The sequence below is a fragment of the Prionailurus bengalensis genome, chromosome A2, assembly GCF_016509475.1.
Source record: "Prionailurus bengalensis isolate Pbe53 chromosome A2, Fcat_Pben_1.1_paternal_pri, whole genome shotgun sequence".
NCBI classification, from domain to species: Eukaryota; Metazoa; Chordata; class Mammalia; order Carnivora; family Felidae; genus Prionailurus; species Prionailurus bengalensis.
Window position 1 is genome coordinate 36,976,274 of NC_057348.1, and position 6,485 is coordinate 36,982,758.

A 6,485-nucleotide genomic window follows, 5' to 3' on the forward strand; every position below is an offset into this window, starting at 1 on the left:
GGCTGCAAGTTGTGACAAAACACTAAGCTGTTGTCTATGATCATTCTCATGGCGGATCACATGCCATCAGAACCTGAAACTCAAGAAGAAATTAATAGAAATATTTGGAATGTGGTGTCTGTGGGATGCATTTTGCCACTTTCACCAGGAACCTGCCACAAACAGATCTCAGGCTAGGGTCAGCCAGTCTGCCAGCACTGATTCAGGGGTATACAGCTCTTCTAAGGAAGCTCTTTCTGCCTGTAGATGACAATCCAATTTGGCGGCAACGAGAGTGACTAGTGCCTCCAAAGCCTGAGAGAGGCAAAAACTTCTGCACCCCAAACTGAAGGAATTACAAGTGGCTTTCAATAGGTAGCCTAAGCAGGACAGGACACCCAAGCCTTTCTCAGTCACCTCCCCAATATGGCTGACTCAAGGTAAATTGGCTAAGTGCAAAATAGCTGTCATTGATTTAGTAGGGAGACTTGGTAAATCCCAGAACAAGCTACACAGAAGACCAGAGTTTTCAGGCCCCAAAACTATGCCTGAACAAAATATTTCAGTATGATTATTTACATATGGAATTTGACAGACATAAAAGTAGACCAGAAGCCTAAATGTTTGAGGGAATTTGCTTGCAAAAGAAACCATAGCCTAGGAAAATGGGGAGGAGAGAGCATATCCTTTCTTGTAACGCCATTGTCAATAAGGCATAGACTAGTTTGACCTCTAATACAATCCTTATGATCCCCTTTCTGCGCCACAGGAAGTGGGCTGCAAAAGCCATCCTGTCCTCAAGAAGGGTATATTCTTCCAAACATCCACCTCAGATTTGTCCACAGAGGATGATGAACATGAAAGAATGTTCCAGAGGGAAAGACAAAAGCTAAAGATGACAGCAGAGGAAGGAATGCTTCCCAGACAGCAGAATCAGGACCTACTGAATGAACTGAGGCCCCAAAGAGTGCCAGGACAGGGTTCTGTCATAATTCATGCCCAGGGGAGTTGGATCATTGCTAGGGACCTATGTTACCTCATTATTCACTCTTCTCTTTCCAGTATTGGAGTTTTTATAGCAATATCCTACTCCAGGGATAGATATTGGTTGGTTTGGAGACTAGACATAACTCATGCTTTAGTTTATAGTTTGTCAGATAGGAATTCTATCCCTACTGAATGGAGAGAACCAAGGAGTAACAAGAGATACTAAATTTTGACCCAGATGTAGTCATTCTATGAGACCTGGAGGTTATATTTCTTGAATATGACAATGTTCTATGCGTGGGGATGATGCTCTGTGTGTATTTGCGGACAGTTGTTTAATCAAAGGGGTAGACCCTGACAGAAACTGTTAGTGGTCACTCAATAGTCATGCCCTCAGTTCTCTCATAGAAATGGAATGCCCTATTTCTGGCTGAACACATAACCACTCAAAAGGAAAGACCACATTTCCCAGCCTCTCACGAAGCTATGTACAGCCAGGCGACTAAGTTCAGACCAATTAAATGTGAGCAGAAGTGATATGGAAAACTTTCTGGTTATTCTCTGAAGCTAGAGGCATGTCCTCCCCTTTCCCACGTTCACTTCCCGCTTCCTGGATGTGGACATGATGCTGAGTCCTCTCAGTTCTAGCCTAGAGGTGGTGGAGCACCTTCACAGAAGGAACCTGAGTCCCTGAGAGGGTGGAGCTGCTAAGCCAGCTATGGACTGCATATGCCCAGACTATTCAGGAAGGAAGGAATAAGTTACTGGGTGTGTCTGTTGAAGCAACCGAACCTATATCTAACCAGACATTACTCTAAAGAATTTGTTCGTATTGTAGACAGTAGGAAGCTAACAACAGCATTTGAACTCTCATGATTTGTTACAAGTATTTTTGTTCTAATGTTGAGTACATTGATGATATGCCAGTATCATCAAATGAAAATCACTAATCCTGAGTTTCTAGAACTTGAATAAATCTATCAATAACCCAAAGCAGTCATTGTTTACTCTTTTCTATGTTTGCAAACGTGGATGGGAATTGGGAAGAAGAGCGCCAACCACCTGAAACAGATAAATTTACACATCACACAGAAAAATGAAGTTAAAATTCCAACAAAGGATACATGTTCGATATTTTGTTAAATACTGGGACTGCTTTGAAATGTATATTATCAATACCTCCTTTTAAATAACCTTCTTAGATTTTGCTAACTCGAGACTCTAAGGTCTACCTTTCCGTCTTCTGCTGAGTATCACAAGGTCTCCTCTCCAGATCTAAATGCTACAAACTTTGTTATGAGACAGTCTTATGGGACAATATCTAGAGGACTGTCAATGTGACAGTTTTTAAAAGAAACCCTGACATTTTTGTGGGTTCAGTCTTCAGGGCTCAGTGCTCTTGTGACTGATGAGCAATCTCTTTTATCAGTGCAAGACTTTGTGATAAAATCTTACTCGACTTCTGTGTCTGTTATCTTAAAGTCTACCACACCTGGCACTATAGTCTGTGGCCTATTTCTCTTGACATACTATTAAAAGTCAAGATATATTCATTGTTTCATTTTGCCTCACGGCCCCCAAGCCCCACCTTCCACAGGCAAAGGAGACTGTCTTTTAGGCCTAGGAGCCAATGAAAGTGATCCAGTACTTGGTTTGTTCCAAGTCTGGGAAAGTTCCTCCTGCCCCAGAGCTGGCATTGAAATTGCAAACGGTAAGCAGTTCTCAGAGGAGACAGGGACAACAGCTCCCCCATCCTCCCAATATCTCAAGTCCCTTAACAGAGTCTGTTGTTGAAGTTGGTAGATATTTGTGTTCAATTTCTTTCTCTCCAGCAGTCTGACTCTTGTTTGTATTCATAAAGAAATTGTTGACCTTATGGATTCATTCGCAGCACTATGACCTCAAAGATGATCTCTCTGAGACACGTACCGACACACTGCCTTTTCTCCAATTTGCCTAGGTGGTTCCCCGAGACAAATGTGGAGCTGGTTTCAAATCTTCTCTGTGACCTGGTGTGACTGATGAGGACTAAGGAGAAAAACTGCTACTTGGACCTTCAAATTTTCTGACTCCAAGACCCAAGGCAAAACAATTCTCCACACTTTAATTTGATAAAGGATGTGCTAAACCAAAGGTCCCAACTTGAAAAGGTAAAACCAAAAAAGTTTTTCAACTTTGAAATGTTGGCAAAGACCCCCTGGTAAGGTGTCTGTTTCATAACCAAAGATCATGAGATTCAAACCCCATCCATGCCTGGCCCTAGAAAGTACAAATTCACAGGAGAGGTGTTCTAGCAAGTGACTAAAAACACAGGCTTGGCAGCCAAACAGGTTTGTGTTTAAATCCTGGCCTTGTCACTAAAACCAAATGTCCTTGAGGAAACTGCTTAGCTAAAACCTTAGTTTTGTTATCAGTCAAATGGAGATGTTAATGGTACCTGTTTCTTAGTGTTGTTGCAGAGATTAGATGAGATAATCAATGACCCCAAAGGAGAAGACGACAAATGGAGCTCTGGAAGAATGATTAATCTCTCCCAGAAAGTGGCTAGCATCCTCTCTGATACATGGGCCCTCAGCCATGGGGACCAACTGAAGATATTCCTGCCCCCAGCACCAGAAACCTACTGGAGCTGCCTGGCCTGGGTGCGACTGGGTAAGACATGGGAGAGGGGCCCCTGGGACAGAGGCTCCTATGGGATTCCAGTCTCAGTCATTCACAGAATGGAGAGATGGTAAAAGGATGTCCATCTGATGCCTGAATTCTTCCCATTGTGTGGGGGTCTATAAACAGGCCTAAGGTTTCATCTCAGTTCCACGAACTGCCACTTTTGTAATATCATCCCTCTCTGAGCCCCAGTTTCCTTATTTGTGAAATGGGCACAGTAATAGAGTCAGACTTATGTGTTATTGTGAAAATGAAACACAAATTATCCATAGAGAGTGCTTAACTACCTTGTAGGCCATTTATCACCTCAAGGAAATCTTAGCCTCTGAGAGGCTCCAAAATATAAATATTTTTTGGAATTAGGAGGTTCCTAGGAAACTCAAAGCACATGTTCCCTGGAGATTTCCCATGAAGCGTTTGCCATTATAAGTTCCCACAAATGGCTCAGCCTATTGCTTTTGCCTAATAATAGGCTTGTAGTCAAAAAACAAAAAACCCTGAAGAGCATTCAAAGAGCAGGTATCCTTGAGAATGCCAGGTGTGGGAGGCACAAAGAAGACAAGACAGGAGTGAGCCACACCACGGCTCAACAGAAGCCCTTGAGTACTTCAGGAAGTAAGTCCTATTTTTTGAAGGCCCTATGCTTGGAGGCTCATCTTTGCCATGTAGTTCCCAAGAGTTGGGGTACCTGAGGTAGCTCACAAACCCCTCAGTCCTCTGGGACAACTTCTGTATTATGAGATCCTCCTGACTGTGGGTCACCACACCTGGAGTGGAGTTTCTTGTGAGACTGTGTCTCTGCCTCTCCTGTTTCCATATATTTTGTCCTTTTATCCGTTATTTTACAGACACTGTTAAGCTATCTTTCAGACACTTTTCAGAGGGAATTGTTCCATAAGCAGCTGTTGAATTCTTGTGTTCATGGGAAGAGGTGAGTTCAGGATCCTCCCATGCTGCCATCTTGACCCCAGCTCCACAGTCCATACTCTAAACCACATGTGAAATAATACATGTTTAAAACCACTCTGTGGGCAAATAGCAATGATACGTTTCTTCTGAACGTGTATTCGGAAATGTTATCAAAAGTCCATGGAATGAAAATCGCTGAGCAAGAAGCTGGAGCTAAGGATGACTGAGACAAAGTTCTACCCTCAGAGGGGCTGAAACACTCCTAGGGGAGATGAGATCGATGAAGGAGCAATTTAATGCAATCAGGAAGGTCCTCGGTAAATTGACAAGGAGTTCAGAAGGAAAAGAAACTCCCTTCAGCTAGAAAATCAGGAAAGGATGCTGCAAGGAGGTCGCACAACATGCATATTCCCACTGCAAAGAAGCCACTTTGGGGGACTATACCTTTGTTTTCATTGTATCGCTTCTGCTTAAAAATAGTTTAGGACGATACTTTGGGAAAGGGTCACCAAGGAAAGCAGCGTCATTACTCTAAACTTCCCTTTTTTATTCAGAAGTATACTTCCCAGAATGAGATTTCAATATCCCACTGTTAATCATGGATAGAACAACTACACAAAAGATCAACAAGGAAATAGGAGAGTTGAACAACACTGCAAAACAACTATGTTGATTCAAAGTGAATAAACGTTGTTTGTTTGTTTTTCTTTTAATTTTAGACAGAAGGGAGAAGACTTTCATTTAAGCCCAAGTTAAGATAGCCACCCAGGATACAAAATCTTCACAAAGAAGAGACTTCTCTGAGGAAGGAACAGTCAGTGCAGGATTACATATGTTTTTTTCACACGAAGCATCATAAATCATCATGGCCAATGACATTCCAGAAAGTTACAGACTTTATCTCTTTATCTTTTACAGGAGGGCACCTTTATCTTTATCCTTTATCTTTTACAGGAGGGCACCTGTTGGGATGAGCACTGGGTGTTGTATGGAACCCAATTTGACAATAAATTTCACATTTAAAACATACTAAAAAATGAAAAAATGTAAAAAAAAAAAGGTGAAATTGACAACACTTAAAAGCCGTCATTCTGACCATTTTAAAATGGACACTCCAGTGACTTTTATTATACTCCTGATGTTGCACAACTATTACCACTAAGTCTAAAATATTATTATCATTCTGAGAAGAAAGCCCATATCCCAATTCCTCCCACGCCAATTCCCTGGCAACCACTAATCTACTTATGTCTCTTGGATCTGCCTGTTCTGGAGGTTTCATATAAATGGAATTATACAAGACATGGACTTTTGCTTCTTTCACTTAGCACAATGTTCTTGAAGTTCATCTACACATGTGACAGTACTGCATGCCTTTTGATGACTAGACAATATCCCCTTGTACGGTTTTACCACCTTTGATGTATCTGGTCACCAGTTGATGAACAACTGGGTTGTTTCCACATTTCAGGAATTGTGAATAGTGCTCCTATGAACATTTATGTAGAAGTTTTTGTGGGAATATATGTCTTCAATTCTCTTGGGTTTATACCTTGGAATGAAATTGCTGTGCCATATGGCAACTCCATTTTTAACTTATTAAGAAATTGCCAAACTGTTTTCCAGATTAGCTGTACCGTTTCACATTTCCACAAGCAGTGTTTGAAAGTTCTGATTTCTCTACATCTTTGCCAACGTTGATTTTTTTCCTTCCAAGATTTTATTTAAAATTCGTTTAATGTTTATTTATTTTGATAGAGAGAGAGAGAGAGAGAGAGAGAGAGAGAGAGGGAGACAGAGCAGGAGCGGGGGAGGGGCAGAGAGAGAGGGGCAGAGAGAGGGAGACACAGAATCCCAAGCAGGCTCCAGGCTCTGAGCTGTCAACACAGAGCCTGATGCGGGGCTTGAACTCACAGACTGCGAGTTCGTGACCTGAGCCAAAGTCG

General features: G+C 41.9%; 1 long non-coding RNA gene across 2 annotated transcripts; it reads left to right on the plus strand.

Moving 5' to 3' along the window:
* The first annotated feature begins 1,333 nt into the window (after nt 1–1,333).
* LOC122487429 lies at nt 1,334–5,292 on the plus strand. Of its 2 annotated transcripts, XR_006298384.1 has the most exons (3): nt 1,334–3,116; nt 3,415–3,618; nt 5,259–5,292. It is a non-coding gene; the product is annotated as an uncharacterized LOC122487429 (long non-coding RNA). The 2 variants fall into 2 exon arrangements; XR_006298383.1 differs by lacking the exon at nt 5,259–5,292 and having other exon boundaries at nt 3,415–4,180.
* Nucleotides 5,293–6,485: the final 1,193 nt, after the last annotated feature.